Raw genomic sequence first — 20,371 nt, 5'->3', positions numbered from 1 at the left:
AATACTCCGAGCATGTAGACATTGTGCCGGGTGGGAGAAGAGACAATAAAATCCACGATCCAGAAAAAAAAAAATACTGACACACGGATTAAACACTAAAGGTTTGTGCTCCTTCCCAGCCTCGATGTGGGGTGTGGATTGTGCGTGCAAGTCTGAAAGTTCTCCGGGATGTGAGCTCTTGTGTAGGATGAGCTAAGCGGAGTAGTGCACGCCGGGATTCTTCAAGGTTTGGGAGCGCAGCTGCTGCCTTCAGCCACTGACGGGAGGACCTTGCGCTCTACGAGGAGGAGAGCTGCCTCCTTTTCTCTCTCTCTCTTTCTCTCTCTCTTTCCTTTCTCAGTCTCACAGAGACAGGCAGCATCCCTCAGCCCCGGCACTGAAAACAGAAGACATTCAAGGGGAGAAAAAATAATAATGGAGAAGAAAAGAACGGGATTATAAAAGCAGGGAGTAATCAAGGGAAATCTGAAGCAAGGACAAATAGAGTTGAAAATAGATTTTCATCTCAGGCTCTTGTGTTTGTTGTTTTGGGTCTTTGAGATTTGGGTCGTGCATTGGCTTTTCTTCAGCCAGCCTGTGGAGTATAGGATCACAAATAGCATTTTAAGGTAAGATGTTAGTCAAGTCCGATGTCTTGCATGTGCGACCAAGTGCAATTCAGGTTTGACAGAGCTGATCAGTCTACCGCAACGACTGCTGAAAAGGAAAGGGTGGGGGGGTATAAGTCACAGTTGTTTTTTAAACTATTTACATAATTGTTCGGGTTTAATTAAAGTTGAAGGCTCCTGGAATGGATTGCATTAAAACCGTGATTTATTCCTTCGCACCTTAGTGGATTATTACTGGGATGTTGGGGGACAAAGGGGATAATTACAGTGCGAGACGTTTCTCATTTTGACAGGATCCCCCATTTGTCGGGAATTGATGTGAGGAATTGGGAGAAGGGGTTAAAAACCAGCTATATGTCATTTTGAGGGGAAATATTTAAACTACCCCTTAAGATGCTCTCGCAACTTTCAGAGTTGACGGCTGACCGATTGTTGGTCAGTTTTTTTACTTTTCCTTTCACCCCGACGCTAATACTTTTGCTGTCACTTCTCCCATAAGTTCAGCCACAGCACCTACACATGAAGCAATTTAGTGGCCGTCTTGTGACCACGTTTGAGAAAGGAGGGGTGTGAAAATGCAAACAGAGATTGAAGGCATGATGAAGTAGGTGTGACAGCCTCATATCTGTGCTGCTGCTTCACGCATCTGAGGCCAGATGGAGAGGGGACAGATTTTTTATTATTATTATTATTATTTATTTATTTCCAGACTGAAGGACAGCCATTCCAGTTTGGGGGCGGTGAATGTCCCACAGCTCCTTTGAGGAAACGTGTGAGCACTCCCCTGACAGTAGTGGACAAGTGGCCCCCTCCTTTGTAGGAGGGACTGAAATATTCCATGATTGCATGCACATCCTGTCTGCCCTGAAATATTTTTAAAATAATTGAATAATAAATAACTCTGAACTGTTGAAAACTGGCCCCTCTGTTATCCTGTCCATAGTGATGATTCTCTCCACTCGTGTTACTGGTACGCCCCTGACTTAGCCTGCAGATAGAAACCGATTAGGCAGTCTGTTAATGTGAGGAGTTTACCGAGGAAGGATCTGAATGTGACAGAACGATTCTCATTATGTGTCCGTCGTGAATGTTTAAGGAGAGAAAGAGCAGAGATTTTCTTTGGAAATGTGATGAATGAGAGGCATCTGTCCTTGTCAGTAATGCATGGCTGAACTCAATTGGACTGAGAGAGAAAACAAGAAAAGCAGACGGATGGAGAAAGAAAGCAAGAGTGTGATGATGATGTCTGTGTGTTCAGTCTTTGATGTTTTTTATTGAGCACTAACTGGGCAGAGGTCGTGCAGTCCTTGGGTCTGCTGGTTTGTGTTTGAAGAGGGAGCTCTGAATTTGAGAAAGCTCAATCAATATATAAATTTGCAAATCTCCTATTGACAAAAAGACCAAGTTGTCATTGAAACAATCCTTAAATGTGATTTTTTTTCAAAACATAAAGTGCAATGAAATATAAATTGGGTAATTGCTATGCGACAGCAGTAGCGTAGTCTGCCTGCCTGCTGTTATGAAACAGGCCTTCGAGGGTCTTGGATGGAAATGAGAATGCACTGGCAGATGTAGTCACAGAAAAAGCCTTTCTCTGCATTGCCAGGATCACTTGTTCCCAGTCAAGCCAGATGCATCAACACACATGGCATCTGAGCAAGTTTGCCACTGCGTGATGCTGAAGCTCAGCCATGCCTGAAGGTGCTCTCATGGCCATCTCGATAACTTTGTATGTTAAATGTGTTGTTTGATGGTGGAAATGATGGGGTCATGGGATAACAGATGTCCTGTGAACCTAAAAGTGGGAGGCAATGTGACTGTGATGCACTTTGAACGCACAAACGGCTTTGATCATGTACTTGATTGATTTTCTTTCAAATATCATTTCAAGTCAAAGATGTACCGCTTTGCTCTGGAATTACATGGACTAATGAAAAGGTATTTCTTTTCAGTGCACTCATAAACAAGCTTTTGACGCTGGAATACCATTAAAAACATAATGTCTCAGTTGCACTCCTGCGAGACCAGAACTACCTGATTTATATGCAGCTAAATGCAGCTAAAAAAAAAAAAAAAAAAAAACAGCTACTGCAAAATCCAGCCTAAGGTGGTTTGCCGGTCTTATCGAGGTTAAACTGGTGTAACTGGAGTTCTAGCCATGCCAAGCTGGTATTAGCTGTTTTAACTGGTAAGACTGGCTGTCAAGTTCCCAAATCAATCCAAACATATCATCATCTTATACTGGCTTAATCGAATTTTGGAAGGGTGGACAACACATTGAGAGTGTGCATTCTTGTTATGCATGTGTACCATGCAATCTTGTGTTATTTTCAGGGGAAAAATGTTAGATCAAAGTATCTATTACTCAGGCGAAGGTTCATAAATATGACTTTATTTTTATAATACAGTTTGGCAGATGTTTTTATTTAGAGCAACTTGCAGTATAATGCATGTCAGTTTTATTAATTCCCTAGAAATCAAACTTGTTAGCTTGGCCTTTACCAATTAAACCAAAAAATACTCCAATTATAATATCTAGTACTGTGGCCGGGGACCACGGTACTGTCTCCTGAGGGAACATTTCAGAAAACACAATCAAACAAACCGGAAGAGGTAGTTATAGTTTGAGACAGCGCCCATTGGTTTGGGATTACTCACCAATGACTGGATGAGACATCTGTCAATCAAAGTATACAGAAATAACCAGCCAAAAAAACAGCAGAGTTTGTGGTAGAAAGTTCTGAGATGGTCTTAAAGTAGCTCGGGTTTAAATGTATTGTATAAATTGCGCGTGGTTCCCAAACCTGTCCTGGAGGCCCCCCCTGCCCTGCAACTTTTGTATGTCTCCCTTATCTATCACACCTGACTCCACTCATCAGCTCATTAGTAGAGACTGCAAGAACTAAATTGGGTGTGTCTGATTCGGGAGACATAAAAAATGTGCAGGGCAGGGGGTCCTCCAGGACAGGTTTGGGAACCACTGGAATAAACCTTTCGCTTTTTGACGCGATCGACCCAGGTTCGATCCCACCTTTTGCTGAAATTTTTTTCTCCCTTTTCAAATATCTTGTTAGCAATGTATTCTATTTACACTAAGTGAAAAAAGCAGTATTTTTAGCAATATGATATTTACACTAAGTGCAAATACCTATTTACACTATGTCAAAATAGCAGGATTCTCTGCTATGTAAACTACTTGACAGTAGAACAGTATGCAATAATAACCTATTGAGTGTAAATTATAATTTTAATTCAAATTATTAAATGGATGCCACCTTATTGGTACAATAAAGCACTCCCTACCCTATACTTTATTTTCACCTTTTCGATTATTTCCTTAATTTTTATTGAAAATAAATGCCTTTACGTGTGATACGAGATTTAAAAAGGGAGAAGAAAAAAAAAAAGTTTGGCAAAAGGTGGGCTCGAACCCATCAAAAAGCCAAGGACTAACACTTATCCATCTGCACCACAGGAGCTGACAAAATATTAATGCCAAAATGCCAATAAGTCAGGTAATTTGTCAACGTGTAACTAGACATTCTGTATGTTTTATACAAGATCTCTCGATCTCGTTCAGACTCATATGAAACTCGTTCAGTGAAGGGTGTATTCGTTCACTACATTCAACAAATCACATGCTCCATCACATCTCAAACTCGAAGGCTATTGGCTCGAGGTTTGAGTAATACTTTGACAGGATGAAACAGAGCTACCTGGTTCACCGAGCTGCGCATGCGCTGCTAATAGCGCCGTGGTACTGTGGAGGGAGGAATTTCAGTGAACGAGAAATATGAGCCAGTGGATTACTGTGAACGAGAATGATTCGTTCACCTAAAAGATTCGTTCAAAAAGAACGATTCATTCACGAACGACACATCACTAGTCTCAAACTCTACCTACCTCTTCCAGTTTGTCCGATTTGTCATTGTGTTTTCTGAAATGTTGTTTTGTTTTTTGGATTGACATTGTGTTTTATGACTTGTTATTTTGTTTTTGAATTTGTCATTGTGATTTCTGATTTGTTTATAATGGTTTTCTGAATTATTGTTGTTGTGTTTTCTGAATTGTTATTTTGTTTTTTAGAATTGCATTTGTGTTTGTAATTTGTTTTCATAATTGTAATCTGTTTTGCACTTCTTGGCCACCGTAATCTAGAGTAAGAAAGAGACACCACTAAAGCAGCCCTTGTGGCAACACTGAAAATGGATGTTTTGTGTTGTTACATTCATTCCTGTAGCACAAAACAGTAGAGCATGGCATTGACAACTCCAAGGTCATGGGTTCAATTCCCAGGCAATGGATAAAATGATACCTTAACAGTTTAGGATAAAGCATTTGCATAATTGTGAATGTAAATGTTATGAATTGTATTCTGATATATTTCAGAATGCAAAAGTGTATGGTAGAGTTTGCGTAGCTAGAGCATTTTGTTTTTGCACTCCACTAAAGCGGCCCTTGTGGCAACAAATGAAAATAGATGTGGGTTTGTTACGTTCATTCCTGTAGCACAAAACAGTAGAGCATGGCATTAACAACTCCAAGGTTATAGGTTCAATTACCAGGGAATGAATGAAATGATACCTTAACAGTTTTAGGATGAAAGCATCGGCATAATTGTGAATGTAAATATTACGAATAGCATTCTGAAGCATATTTCAGAATGCAAAAGCGTATGGTAGAGTTCATATAGCTAAAGCATTTGTTTTTTGCATTTTCTACGTGTTGTTTTTGGGCTGAAGTTCATTACTTTGTACTTGAAACTGATGTATAGCCTTTGCCATGCAGTTTATAAAAAAAGCTTAGTTTCCACAGGATGGGGCAACAGAAACATGTGATTTATGTCAAAGAGAGACCAAAGAGGTTAAATATACAGTCTTTCAGTAGTACAATTCAATTCAAGTTTATTTGTATAGCGCTTTTCATGATACAAATTGTTGCAAAGCAACTTTACAGAAAATTAAGTTTCTACAATATATTTAGTAGCAGCTTATCAGTGGTGACTGTCAGTTAATTCACATATGGCAGAAATGTTTGCAAAAATCAATTAATCAAATAATAAAAACAGACGATGAACACTATTAACAACAATTATTATATGCTGCAATTAAACTTAGCAACATTTGGTAGTTGTGTATGTTGTTTCAGGGTTGGCATCATCTCTTCTCAGGTGTTCGGTCATCTCAGGTCTTTTGTAAGTGCTGGATCCAGACTGAAGCTTGTTTAATTCCTAGTTACCAAGAATAGAGAAACAAATAGAGACATAATTAGCGTAGCTGTTGTTCCAACCAAGCAAAATTGATTTGTTTAGCCCCAAGCTTAAGAATAACAATAACAATATGCATTGGTCAGATATAACTGCAGTACAAGATTATGAGATGCATTATTTGAATGCTTGGCCAAAGAGATGTGTCTTTAATCTATATTTAAACAGAGAGATTGTGTCTGATCCCGCATGAGTTTTGGGAGCCGAATTTAGGTAATACCAAAAGTCCAGAGTTTTGTGACCTTAGATAGCGTGATGGATTGTAGTGTGGTAGAAGACTAGTTAGGTACGCAGGAGCTAACCCATTAAGGTCCTTATAGATGAGTAATAATATTTTGTAACTGATACGGAAACTTTATAGGTAGCCACGCAGTGCAGAGACTGTAAAATTGGGGCAATATGATCGTATTTTCTTGACCTGGTAAGGACTCTAGCGGCTGCATTTTGGACTACCTATAGCTTGTTTATTGAAGATGCAGGACAACCACCTAGCAGTGCATTACAATAGTCCAGTCTAGAGGTCATGAATGCATGAACTGTCTTTTCTGCATCAGAAACATGTAACATGTTTCATAACTTTGAAGAATGCTGTTTTTGTAACATGGGAAATATGTTTTTCAATGGACAAGTTTCTGTCTAATATATACACCCAGATTTTTGACTGTATAGGAAGTGACAGTACATCCGGCTAGTTGCAAATTGTAATCCAAGAGATTCTGTGTACTGTTTTTCTTATCCGAATTTAATAGGAGAAATTTATTGGTCATACGATCGTTTACATTTTTAACACACCCTTAAAAAGTGCTACACCCACAAAGTAGGTTTCTGAAAGAAATGATTCAGCCTTTGACTGTCACTATATTTACAGCGAGTCCATTAAGAAATGTACAAAAAAAATATCAATGCTCATTGTTCTGACAACATTTGTTTTCCATATTTTGGAGACTGTGACCTTTAGTGGAGTGACTCTTACCTTATCACAAGTGAGCTTGGATGACTCTGTCACAGGGCTTCAGATCATTAGTGCACATCAGGGTGATGTTATGTTGGCATGGCCACCACAAAAAGAGTCATGCCTCCTCATTGCCTCCAGTCTAAATAACAGAAAAAAAAGCTCTAAATTGGGCACTGGCCCCATCTGCCATATTTCAGTTGTTGATTTGATCCCTAAGGCAAGTGTAGACCACTGAATGACCGGAGAGATTGTATTGCACGTAGACTAATTTTTAGCAGGGATCTGGCATTGCTGCTCCTCTTTTGATCATTGCCCTTACAGCCCTCTGTTTTCTGTCAACATAAAACATATTTATCAATGTATTCATATAACACATCTGGATGGTATATACAGACAGATGGTATCCTCAAGGGTCTCTGAAGTCTGGTGGAAAATAATGCTGGCACTATGCACGGAACATTAGTAAAGTTTTTCCAGATTTTGCAAACAAAGCATTTAAAAATACATTAGATGATCTTCTTGATCAGGATTTTCATGACATACTAGTTAAAACAGTGGTGGAGCTTAATTAAATCTGTTCATTTCAGTGCCTTTAACAATAGAGGTTCTGAACTAGTGGGTGGCAGGGTCATAGAAAATTTATATATGATTGCCACAGAAATGGAGACAGAAAATATTGGAAATAGAAAAAATATATATAAATCTTAATTTAATGTATTAATTAGACATGCATATTACATACATATTAATTCTGTCACAAACGCTTCATTTCAGGGGGCGTTGCCTATTGCTTAAGTTCTTGAACCGTATTCACAAATGCATTTTTTATAATTTTCTCTTTTGAATGTGTATGCATAGTTTTTGGAGGTGCAATTTGTCTACATCCAGTTAGAATGTTTTTTGATTTCACATTCTGGTGTTTCAGAAGGGTGGAAAACAAACTCATATTTTTAAACTGGGGATACGTGAGCATGGGGGAGTAGCCTTTTGAAACATTGTCGTATGTTTTGATTTTCCATTTTATGACCCATTTAATACATTGTAATATTTTGTTTTAAGGCTGTTACTTCTCCACATTAAACAGTTTTGCTATGGTGTTGGGTCTCCTCTTGATGTCTAAGCTAAAATTTGGCCTGCAGCAAAACATTAAGAACTGCCATTTTAAATCACACAGATGCACTGTGATGTATTTGTTTCTTAATGAGAAATCTCTCATGGATAAACTGTGCACTTCACTTCTCTTTCTTTTCCACATTTCTCAGTGTTAGACCTGTATTGCCTCATGCTGTATAATGAAGACCTTAAGAAGTCAAGGAGTCTCAATTAAATGACACAGACAGAGTCTGCCAAGTCTTCCAGGGTCTGTTCCAAACTGAAACATGTAGCCCGTACAATGCTAACTTAAGAGGACGTCTTCCATCCGGTTTCAGCCCCAGCCCTGTGATGTGCTTGGGGGAACGGATGGTGTGGTATTACAGGGCTTGATGGTTGTTACACAGCCTGAGAAGAGTGTAGTGAAGGGTAGAGGGCAATGTCAGCAGGTGCTCAGGGGAATGAATGGACGCCACTGGCTCTGGAGGGATGGATTAGGACCCGATAGTGGCTGACAGTGGCCCTGACACCCATGTCGCCTTTGCAGTCAACCTTCCATGGAGCTGGTGGACACGGGCCCCTCAAAGCTAAAGTGGTGCTGAGTTTTTGAGTCTGGGTTGACATCAAGCATTAGCCAGGGTCATATGGGTGATGTGAGGAGAAGAAAGAACGGAAGAATAAGACTGTATTTTAGCTGTAAGTGAGAGAGAGAAGGGAGGAGAAGAGAATGTAAGAAGGAGGTCAGTCTGCCTCAGGTTCTGCTATGAAGAGAGGCTTTTTCATCTGACCTTCACCTAAAGATCCTTTCCCTTTGGTACTAATTCTGAAGCAATGTTTCAGAGTTTCTGTACTGTGTTAGGTGATACTAATGTTATTAGGAAGAGAGCAAGAAAAAAAATGCCAGGTATAGTGCAGAAAATCAGAACATATTTCTTAATTCTATGTTGGATGGTAGACGAGGATGCAAACAGACACGGCTGTCTACACCTTCACTGACTTGATAATTACATTTCTATCATACATTGATTCAGTGAGAGAGAGATTCTCATGACAGATGCACATTCATGATGCTTGTAACAAGGGCCCAAAATGCAATTAGCTAAAAAATGGACCATAAAGCAGCTCCCCTCCATGCTTAGAATGTAATATTGGCCCGTAATATGCCTAAACTCATCCAATTAACCGATCCATAATGATGTTGTTTGCGATAGCAGATGCATTTCATTAATAGGAAAGTAATCATTGACACTAATCATTGAAACAAATGATGGCCAATCGGGACCTTGACACGGTCATTCTCCTATTGAGCTGAAAGCAAAGTACCATACGATTATGAAATTGCCAAACCGAATACCTTTTTTATAAAATAGAAATTAAAAAATATATATATTTTTTTTTGGCTTTTCTCCTTTTTGGTTTTGACACAATTTTCTGTTTAAACCAAGCGCACATTCAGTCTTGTCTGTTTGCTGATTATTTTGCAACCTACACAGTACTGCTATATAAAAAGACAATTGCTTATATATATATATATATATATATATATATATATATATATATATATATATATACTATGTGCAGGACAATGATATTTCCAGTCACATTTTCTGTATTTGTTCTGTATCTGAACACATTGAACGGTGTTGAATTAGCAGGGAGTATTACGATTCTTATTAGTAACTAAAAAACATGTTTAATTACATTTCATAAACACGCAAGGGGCAAAGATACATACAACTTTATGAATGGAGGGCGTTTCAGTTCTGCAGAAATCAACCAAGCTTTTTGTGGCGCTGTGTGCGCAGATCGGGTGTGGGCTTGGTCAGTGGTTTTGTTTGTATCAGCTGTTCTGGAGTAGCTTGATGACCGCTCTCTCTCTCTTCACCTCCGCCTTCACTGCTGTCGGTGAGTGTTTTATTTAGGTTATTGACTGGCTTGTTCTTCAGAGGCTAGAAAACTGCTGCATGTGTTCTATTAGAGCGCAAGGCCCATCCTACAGTTTAAAATTTAAGCTGAGACATGGCATAGACTAATTGACTCGTCTGGGGATAGTAAGTCTTACTCAGCAGAGAGGATTAAGGTGTGGTTACAAAGACAGTTTATTGGTGCTAATACAGTAAAGAACTAGAGTGTATATATTCATATTGTGTGTGTATAGTGTATATATTGTGTGTTTTGCTACCTCGTAAGATAAGTGTCTATCTTTTAAAACTTAAGTTCAATTGAATCCTTTCAATCAACAAGTCTCTCCCTTATCTATTCAGTTATGCACAGCGCAGAGTTCACGTAGGCACTTCAGATGGCACGCTCTACTGAGAGCTGTTTAACTAGGGACAAGAGTGTGTGTTAAATTTAAAAAATGGCTTGTTGCAGAGAGAAAGCTTTCCTGAGGGAGGTAGTGAAGATGTCACTCCATTCCAGCTCAAGCACTTCCTTCAGAAACACTTATGTTAATATTTGCCAACCTTGGATTTGAGTTTGTCATTCATACCAAGAGGTGCATCAGATCAAAAATGTTGCGGATGAATGGATCAAAATTGGTAGCTGGCAAACCCACATTAGTCCATACGGAACATACAAACCGCCAGACATCAGTGGGATGCAGCAGTGTATTGCATTTTCAAAGTGCACTGGCTTTTTCATGATGGAGCATCCTTGCTGTGTTTTAACTTGCTGGATTGCATGCGCTATGGATGTTAATACGCCATTCGAGAGGCATGGGAACAAAGTCACAGCATCTAAATGATGACCTTTACCTTGACTCGAACAAGCAGTGCTCCCATTGTCAACGTGTAATTTCTACCCTTGTATGCCAGCACAGCACAGAATTATAAATCAATGAGGCTGCATTACTGAGGATCCCCGGGCCCCTGGGTCTAGCTGAGGATAGAATACTAGCTGGTGGGGGTCGGACGGAAGAGGATGTGGGGAATATGGCAGGGAGAGACTTCCTGGGGATGCCGCAGTTCTGTCCAGCTCACAAAGCTGTGGTCATCCACTGGTATATGCATCCAGAAGGGAGCTGAGGAAGAAAGAAGCTCTTATCGAACTCTTACAGAAAGAGAAACGTGCGTGTTTATTTGCAGTCTGCTAATATTAATAATATATCAGCTTCTTGTCCTCCAAACTAATTTTCCAGTCAGCCATAGCCATGTATTCTGATAATTTTTTTTATTTATTTTTTTAGCAACAAATACATTGCAAGAACTGTATTTTACATTTTACCAGTGACAGATTTTTTTGGAGGGCTCTCTAGCGCTTGAAATAGATTTTATTTTTTTTTTTTTTTTTTTTTGTCTGTTTACTGCCTTTCACATCACAGCTCAGGTGATTGGTTCAGAAACTCTGAGCAAAGGTAGCAACTATCTACAAGGCAGAGCCGCTTAGATAATGGGTATGCTAATGGATGGTTTTTTTCCAAGAATTAAACTGTAGACATCCTGAGTCTGACAAACAGCAATAGACATTAGAGAGAACCAAAGAAACGTCCATCATGTCATTCTTTTTTTGAATGAATGAATGAATGAACACACTTCTATGTTTATTGTCATCTTACACTGTCAGGACAAAAAAAAGTGTAAATACCTTCAAAGCTACACCTTTCTACCTTATCTAATCCTAAAAAGTGCATGTAAATATCTAAATGTTACTAATATGCACCTTTCTGTGCATATATTGTAATATACCCATACTAATGTGTTTTTCTTGCACATTTCTTTTATGAGAGTGTCATATAAACACATAAGAAACATTCAGCCATACCCTATGTGCAGAAGACAGCAGGTGAACATCTTAGACCAGGTGGTTGGATACTTCAAACTTAATGCATGTGATGTTCAACCAAAGCTGCTGAATGTATAAAGTAATCAAATGAGAACATTGCTTGTAGCCAGATTTATCTGTCTTTTTTTTCTTTTTTCTTTTTTTTTGACACTTTTAGTCTCCTGACAGGCTGACACCATTTAACCTCATGCATATATTATGAATTTTCAAATGAAGCATTAGTAGACTTATGGCTTTAGCTTCATTATGTTTCTAAAATCATATCCTACATCAATATATATTATCATAACAGTCTGAGTAATTCTGATTTTTGAACAGTAAACTTTGAAGTGTCCGCTTTGTGAATATATGTTGATTATGTATCTAGTCAGAAAGACTCATGAGAAGCAACCTTTTTATTTTGGGTATGTTATGTCTCTCCATGCTTAAAATGGGGGGGTGACAGGTAAGGGGTTTAAAGGATATTTGTTACTCTGTAAAACAATTAGTTTGAATATTTCAAGTGCAAAGTCTAACTTGCCCTTGACATATTTATCTCGCCAACTGCAGCCAAATTCTGAGTCATCCTGACTCATACCGTCAGTTGCTACATACTTACTGGCTGTGCTCCAGTACTGCAGGACGCTGTGCAGAACACGTTCCTTACTGTACCTGTAAGAACAGAGCTGAAAATATCCCAGTCTCTCACCTGGGATTGCAAAGTGCATCAAGCTGCATTTGGCGGATGCTGGAATGGTTCTATACAGTTCCCGTAGGCACCTGTCACTGATTTATGTGACAATACGGTGCTATCAGTGCACAGTGAAATATGGCTAAACAGAGTGAGGCCCCATCTATTACTCCCTGAGAGCGTCCTGCATGCTGCATATTTGATATAAATATATTGTCTTTGAGTAACGTGCATTCCTCAGCAGGAATTCGCCTCAGCATTTCTCTAGAATATGAGGCGTATCTAAGTTCAGGCAGTCATATTCCCATCGAGATTCTGCTGTCGGCCTTTGTCGATTCTGAAAACCCCTACCCACACAAAAGAGACCATAAAATTATTCATTTTTTCAATGTGCCCACCCTCAGATCAATGGGATCTCAAAAACCATCTACAAAGGCATTTGGCTTTAGGCCATATTTGATCACTTCCTAGCTGCACTCTCTCTCTTTTTTTGTCCCAGCCCAAGGAGACTTCATTATCTCAAACTGTTTGTATGCTATTGTTGAAAGAGCAAGAGTGAGGCATTTGAAAAGTGGGGAAAGGGTGGAAAAGTCTTTGATGTGACATGAATCTAGACAGATGTTGGAACAAGCTTGTTAGGAGGACACAAGAGCGATAGAGGGAAACAGAAACCGAGAGAGAGAGGAGAGAGAGTAGTTCGGATTTAAGTATTCGTCTTCTCTGTGGGAGCTTGCCAGAAAGCCATGCATGACAATATGAGCAGCCTGCACCCTGATCATATTAGATGGGGCTTAAAAGATGCAGTGAAGTGATCAAGCCTTTGCTTTTCCACTGCTGCATTTAGCACATTGACTGGAGACATCGCATCTGTTGTGACTTACCCCAAGCAGGCTAGGAAGAACTGGGTAAATCTCACAAAAAAACAAGTCCAGGTCACACCCACCCCCTAAAATCAAAGAAAAATTGATTGTGCATAAAGGAAACTAAAGCCTATTTTTAATACCATTAAGATGTTTTTTGCATCGTGACATTATTTTCATAACAATTAACACATATTTTCCCCTAAATCCTCATTACCAGTTCGATTTTTAAAAATGTCTCCGGAGATGCCGCCGTTCTGTTTCATTTTGCTTATTGAATGCAAGAATGTGTCCTTTGTGAATGGCTCCTTGTAGAGAAGAATAATGTAGTTTCAATGCAGTGTTTTGAATTTTGCATAAATTAAATCTGTTGGTACAACAGATACTATCACATATATTTTGAACGTATTTGAATAATTTATTGTATAGAATGTGATTAATCATAGTAGTAGTATTTTTTTATTATTATTATTATTTATTATCTTCTACTTCTTAATATGTGTTTAATTGTCATGAAAGCAAGGTCACAATGCAAACAGATATAATGGTCCTAAAATAGGTTTCATTTCCTTAAAGTGAAATGTCATTTTGTATTTTTCTTTTGATTTGTGGTGAAATGTTACCTCCGACTCTTGACATGTTTCATGAGATTCACCCAAGTGTGAACTTTGATACTCTTTCTCCAGGCATAATTTATAACTTCTTAAAAGTCAGTTAGTCAGCATTCTCTGGAAGCCCAAAAGATTGTGTTTTGTATGCAGCGAGTGAGATTGGCTGTGAAGTAAGAAACTGTGCCACCCCACACTGTTCCCATACAAGTGAAAAATGGGGAAAATATATGTTTCAAATGTCATTTGGGGAAAGCATGGTGCAATTTGGCCATAGTAAACTTAGGCTAACAGCAGGGCTGTTCTTCACAGGGAAAAGCACAAATTTCTGTTTTCGCACGCAGTCCTGGGCTGCTTCCTCCTCATTCTTCACAGCCCCAGATGGCCAGGGCAAATGCCCAAGACTCACCCAGGAAAAGAAGACTCATCCTCTTCTAACTCTGCTGCTTTTTTAGAAAGTGCCAAGCAGACCTTCTCTCATTTGGCAAAGTGAGGAGGTGCTGCTGATTGGCATGATCAAGTCCAACTGCACCTGGAATTGATGGGTGTGGTTGAAGGGCAAGATGGTGCAACTAAATTTAGATCAAAAGATTCTCTGTCACCACATGCGGCAAAGAGAGAAGAGTCAGCTCGGTGTCATTCTGCAGAATTAGCAAAATTAGACAATGGATCTGGCAGAATCCTCATAGAGGAGGTGAATATGTGTCATTATTTACTTTAAAGCCTTCAGACTTGCATATACACTGCAGCGTTTTTAGGCATCACCATTTAAGGTTGTTTGCATATGCCAATTAAAAACGGCATCAACAGTGTATGTTGTTGCTGCTAACAAAATATTCAAACAAGTCATTTAAAAATAATAATTTGGGAACTTTCGCCAACAAAGGCTTAATGGCCTGAGCTGTGGCTTTGTGGTTGGTGCTTACATTGAGCTGTGGTGCTTAAGTGGTTGAAGCAATCTGGCTCACATCATTTTCTGATTCTGTTTTCTCCATTATATTGCATTCGTCTAATTCTTATAAGTCAAGGTGGCCTAAATGCTAATGTGAAAAATAAATAAATAAATAAACTGGCAAAAAAATTTAAAAAATTTACTGGTTCCTGAATATTTTCATTGACCAAATACAATGTGATGCAATGGTTAATTGTTTGTAAATATACTTAAACTTTGGTTCTGGCACACATATACATATGTTTCAGATCCTGTCACTACATCCTTATTGCACATTTTAACAGGTATTCTGTATATCCAAATGTATGAAACTGCATATGTAAACATTATTTCAGGAGTACCGATGAATAACAATGAGATTAAGCTACAAAATATGCTAATTATTTAACATGCTTTTTTATTTATATTGTCTTAGGACAAGAGCCACCTGGAAAAAACAAACAAACAAACAAACAAACAAACAAACAAACATTGTATGACTTGCAGATAGAATTTTGGCTCACATTTAACAAAAACCCACCAACAATCTCAACAAATTAGAATATGGTGACATGCCAATCAGCTAATCAACTCAAAACAATATGTATATATATATATGCATGTAAACTGTGTTGTTTGTTTACTCAGAAATAACTGAATGGATCGTAAATGGATCTGAAATTCCGAATGATGAAACGTAAAAAATAAAAAATAAATAAACCGTGAACAATGATGAACACAGAAAATGATGGCCTAAATTATGTTTTTTTTGCTGTCATAGGCGACCAGCGTGCCGCATTTAATGCACGAGACAAAGCCAACACATATGTTGTCACTCCCCACGACTAGTTTAAAACGTTTCCATACCTCCGATTTTCCTCCAAACTTCCTCGAAGTTAATTCTCCTGTTTTAATTTTTTTTCTTTGCTTCTTCAAGCTCCATGTTGCACTTGAATAGTACAGCACGCACAGCAGGTGTGATGCATCACGCGTGCGAGTCTGCGAGTGTGAGTGGACAAGACGCTGCGCATGACACGTGGTTTATCAAGGGCCCGGCCCGACCCGTCAAGAGGAAAATGAGAAACAAGAGTCCAAAAAATGCAGATGAGCTGAAGGCCACTGTCAGAGAAACCTGGGCTTCCATACCACCTCGGCAGTGCCACAAACTGATCACCTCCATGTCACGCCGAATTGAAGCAGTAATTAAAGCAAATGGAGCCCCTACCAAGTAATGAGTACATGTACTTTAAATGAACATACTTTCCAGAAGGCCAGCAATTCATTTTTTTTTTTGGTTTTATGAAGTATTCTAATTTGTTGAGATAGTGAATTGGTGGGATGGGAGGCAAACTCATCACAATTAAAAGTACCAAAGACTTAAACTACTTCAGTCTATGTGCATTGAATTTATTTTATACATGAGTTTCACAATTTGAGTTGAATTACTGAAATAAATGAACTTTTCCCACAACATTCTAATTTCTTGAGATGCACCTGTATACAGTATGTATATAGGTGCATCTCTCTCTCTCTCTCACACTCTCTCTCTCTCACACTCTCTCTCTCTCTCTCTCTCTCTCTCTCTCTCTCTCTCTCTCTATATATATATATATATATATATATACATACATTTACATTTTTACTCTGTCTCATCGACTCAGTATTTATGCACAAGATCTGTGAATGCACAGCTGATTGGGGTTGGGTCTTTCAGATTAATATTGGGGGAGGCCAAGTGAGCAGTTACCCTGGGAGGTGAATTAGGAGGCAAAAAAAAAAGCTAAATTTGCTGCCTCATTAGGAGGGGAAGGGATGGGGTGTTCGTCATGGTTAATTGAAGCATCAAGCTCTTGGCACGTGTCTCCCCCTGTCTGTCATTCAGCAGGATGAGGATTTAAAAAAAAGAAAAAACAAGTGTTATCGAATGAGCTTTCACCGAGAGATTCTGGCAGACTTTTCGCCTGACTTCAGACAGGCCAAGAGGAATCACCTCCTCTGTCATGACAGGAAAGATTCATGACAGAAGCTTTATTTTTTTTTTCCCCTGCAGTAACTAATGTCTAAGTTTTAGGCCAACCTAAATTTCAATGGCCCTGGCCCCAAGTTTTTATTTCTTGTTTGAAATGTGTTCTCCTTGGTAGGCAGAGGCCCAAGCACCACCAACATATGCTAAGGTTACCTGACCTTGCACGTACCCATGTGATGGAGGAGGAAAGGGGAAAAAACTGCTTTCATTAGCTGTGAACTAGGTCACATTGAGAGCCGAGCAGAGATGGAGGAGAAGATATGGCTGGAAGAAGACAGGAAATTCTCTCAGTTCAAAAACAGAATCATAATGACCTTTGTATTATTATCTTCTTTTGTGTTCCACAGAAGAATGTATGTCATACAGGCTTGCAACGACATGAGAGTGAGTAAATGAACAAAATTTGTTCTATGGGTAAACTATCGCTTTAATTAATAAAGATGTGTGTGAGGGGTTCTTCCTTAAAAAATTATTGATTAACAGTCTGCTTAGACTTTAAAAAAGCAGCTTGAGTAAATATTTCAAAGCACATTCATCTTGAAACAAAATGGCTGAAATCAAACAGAGTTATGGATAATTCGTCTGAGCTTGAAGCCTTTGTTCACACTGTGCACCAATTCAATTTGGTTTTCAAATCAGATCTGTACTACAGACTGCCTGCACTGTCATTTTGAAAGAGATGAAATCAGATCTGTTTGTTCAGACTGCGTACAGTATGCAGTCAATATCTAGTGCTTCTACATCTGTTGGTATAATAATGATGTAAGTGTCAGCAAGAGACTTTCTCATACAGCAGTTGAGAGTTGTCAGTGTGGAAATTTTGCCTCTGTTTATGACTATCTTCTCGTTGGTGTTCTGATCTTATTAGGACAATGAAAGAACGCATGAGACTGATGCATTATACACATTAATCCATATACTGTCCAAAACCACTGACACATTCACTCATTTACATTTTACTACATTTACATGTTGCAAAGTTTGCTATGACCTAAGAGTAAGCGAAAACATGTGCATTTTGCACACTTTGCATATGCATAACATCCTGAATGAAAACCAGCTACCTGCAATCTAATTTGACCTTTCAGACTTTGTCATTCTAAAAAAATTGATTTTGCAGTAAATGCATTTCAAACCATATAATGATCAGTCTGTTAAACATCTCTTTAGACTACTCAGCAAATGTATATTGTCAGATACTGGAACTTTTTTTTTTCAGATTTTTCTGAATCTTAAGTGCCTGAACTTAAGTGCCTAATTTAAACATGTTATTTTTACAAAATTTAAATATATAAGGCTTTTTGCATACTGTAAGTGGCCATGGTAATCCAAGAATTGTTTAAAGTTGTCAGATTAGGTTTCATAAAGCTTAATTTTTCATTGGGATATTAAATAAAATGTTTATTGTTATTATTATTATTGTTATTATTATTATGTATTTATTTATTATTTTATTAGTAGTAGTAGTAGTAGTAGTATATCTTTTTTTTAATTATTTAAAATTATTTGATTTTATTTTCACTTCTACACTTTTACATTGTTTGTATTGCACTTCCTTCAAAATAGTCATTATATTTAGAATTGTATTGTATTAGGCAATGCATATTTTTGAGTTACTTTTAGTGCTAGTAGTAGTATGAGGTTATAAACAGATTTTTTTATTATTTATTTTTTGATAACTCTTTGTGTGTGTGTGTGTGTGTGTGTGTGTGTGTGTGTGTGTGTGTGTAAGATATATCGTAGAGGTGATCCATAATCACCAAACCTGTTTTGATATACTTGATCTGGCAAACTCTGCAGCTTAATTTTGGAGAGTAACCTTGACTCACAGATATATTGGAAGCCGTCAGGAGTGGATGTTTGATGCTTAGCTTTATCGGTGGCTGAGGCACACACCTAAAACGACCATGCTGTCCACAGAATCCCACTCCTTATCTCTCCCTGTGCTGATAAGACTTACGGTTACCTTGGCTCTCTCACAGGTATTTATTCCTCCAATGAAGCTTTTATTGAACAAAGACATTTGTTAAAAAAGAGGAACCTAAATCACATTTTTCAGGTTATCTTTGTCCTTCTGGTACCCTTTTGTTTTGCATCTTTGTGCACGATAGGAATATAACAAGCCTATTGGAGTGTGCTGTTGGATGGGTGACCCTCTCGTTGTGTGCAAAGTTTCACAAACGCGATGTCAACAACAACAACATTGTTTGTACCATGTTTTCTGGGCATAGTTCTATTTTAACAGTGTGCAGTAGGTGCTGTGTGTAAGCAATAGCTCAGCCAAAACACTATAATAGCCTTTTTACAGAGCAAATGTTAGTGAAACTGCACATATTTACAAAGAAAATTGGTACTGTAGCATCCTGCGGTAAGTCATTTCAGCTTCTCTGGGAGGATTGGGGTTAAGTGCCTTGCTCAAGGGCAGAATGTTGCAACTGGCAAACATGATTAAAACTGGATCGCAGGGTGGTGCAAAATTCAGAATTGAAAAATTGGCTCCTTTTCAGTTTGTTTGAGTTTGAAAATACCCAGAGGAGATAGTCTGTCTGTCTTTCTTTCAGTCGGTTGGTCTCTCTATCTTTCATTCTGTCTGTTGCTGTCTGTCTGTTATATCTGTCTGTTACTCTGTCTCTCTATCTGTCTCTATCAGTCTGTCTTCATGATGCTCTGCCTATTAGTCACTCAATCTGTCTGCATATGTCTTTCTATCAGTCGTTCTGTCTGTCTGTCTGCATGTCTTTCTGTCTGTGTATCGGTTGAAAATTATTTATGAACCCAATTCATTTAAAATGTATTGAATTCAAATTTAATTTGTAATTCTACATCAAAAACTAAAACTAAAAAAAAAATATAAAAATAACAATTGCAACTAACAAATTATTCTAAAAGAATTGTCCACTTAGATTTGAATTGCAAACAACTGTTGCCCTGTCATTTTTGATAAAAACTAGAAGTACATTTGCAAAAGTCTGTCTTACACACACACACTGTAGCAATAAAATGTATTGTGGTATCTAGTATTAAAAAATAAAATGCACATTCTCATAGATGGATTGGGAAAAAATGTGGCAAGTCCACATTAAATGCTAATGGCCTCATTCACTGTTGAAAAAATAACTGTGCCAGCACCTCTTCCCCATGTTTGAAAAGAACTCTGGCACCTCGCCTGTCACAGGAAGACAAATAGACTCTCAGTACAGGAACAACATATCAGCCATCACACAGTCATCTGACAGTGCTAGGTCACTAAGTGAACAGAGAGAGCTGCGCTAAAGTGGGCAGCTGCCTCTTGCAGCATCAGAGCCAACTGTTTGGAACAGGTTTTTCCCCAGACCGGTGGACATTCAGCAAATCTGTTAACCACATGGACTCATTGCAGCAAGAATTACTGTCTAAGCCAGACAAGAGGCCTCCCGCACATAACAGCACAGCAAAGGTTATAGTGATGTGTATATAAATGCATGCAAAATCACACACACAGATCCAGTATTTTTACACCAGTACAAAGCACTTGCAGTCAGAACACGGGAGCAGGATTGTGTAGGCGTTTGTACTTGTAAGTTTCATGACTC

General features: G+C 38.4%; 1 protein-coding gene across 2 annotated transcripts in view; it reads left to right on the top strand.

Annotated features, from left to right (window-relative positions):
* Positions 1–285: 285 nt before the first annotated feature.
* The window catches only part of LOC122139671 (leucine-rich repeat and immunoglobulin-like domain-containing nogo receptor-interacting protein 2), a 236,827-nt gene continuing 216,741 nt past the window's right edge, over positions 286–20,371 (top strand). For both annotated transcript variants that reach the window (XM_042738779.1, XM_042738778.1), the window contains exon 1: positions 286–608. The gene's annotated coding sequence lies outside the window, so the exon portion shown is untranslated. The remainder of the gene's footprint in view (positions 609–20,371) is intronic.

This window comes from Cyprinus carpio, chromosome B14, assembly GCF_018340385.1.
Source record: "Cyprinus carpio isolate SPL01 chromosome B14, ASM1834038v1, whole genome shotgun sequence".
NCBI classification, from domain to species: domain Eukaryota; kingdom Metazoa; phylum Chordata; class Actinopteri; order Cypriniformes; family Cyprinidae; genus Cyprinus; species Cyprinus carpio.
The sequence above is the reverse complement of the archived record's forward strand: the minus strand, read 5'-3'. Positions and strand labels throughout refer to the sequence as shown.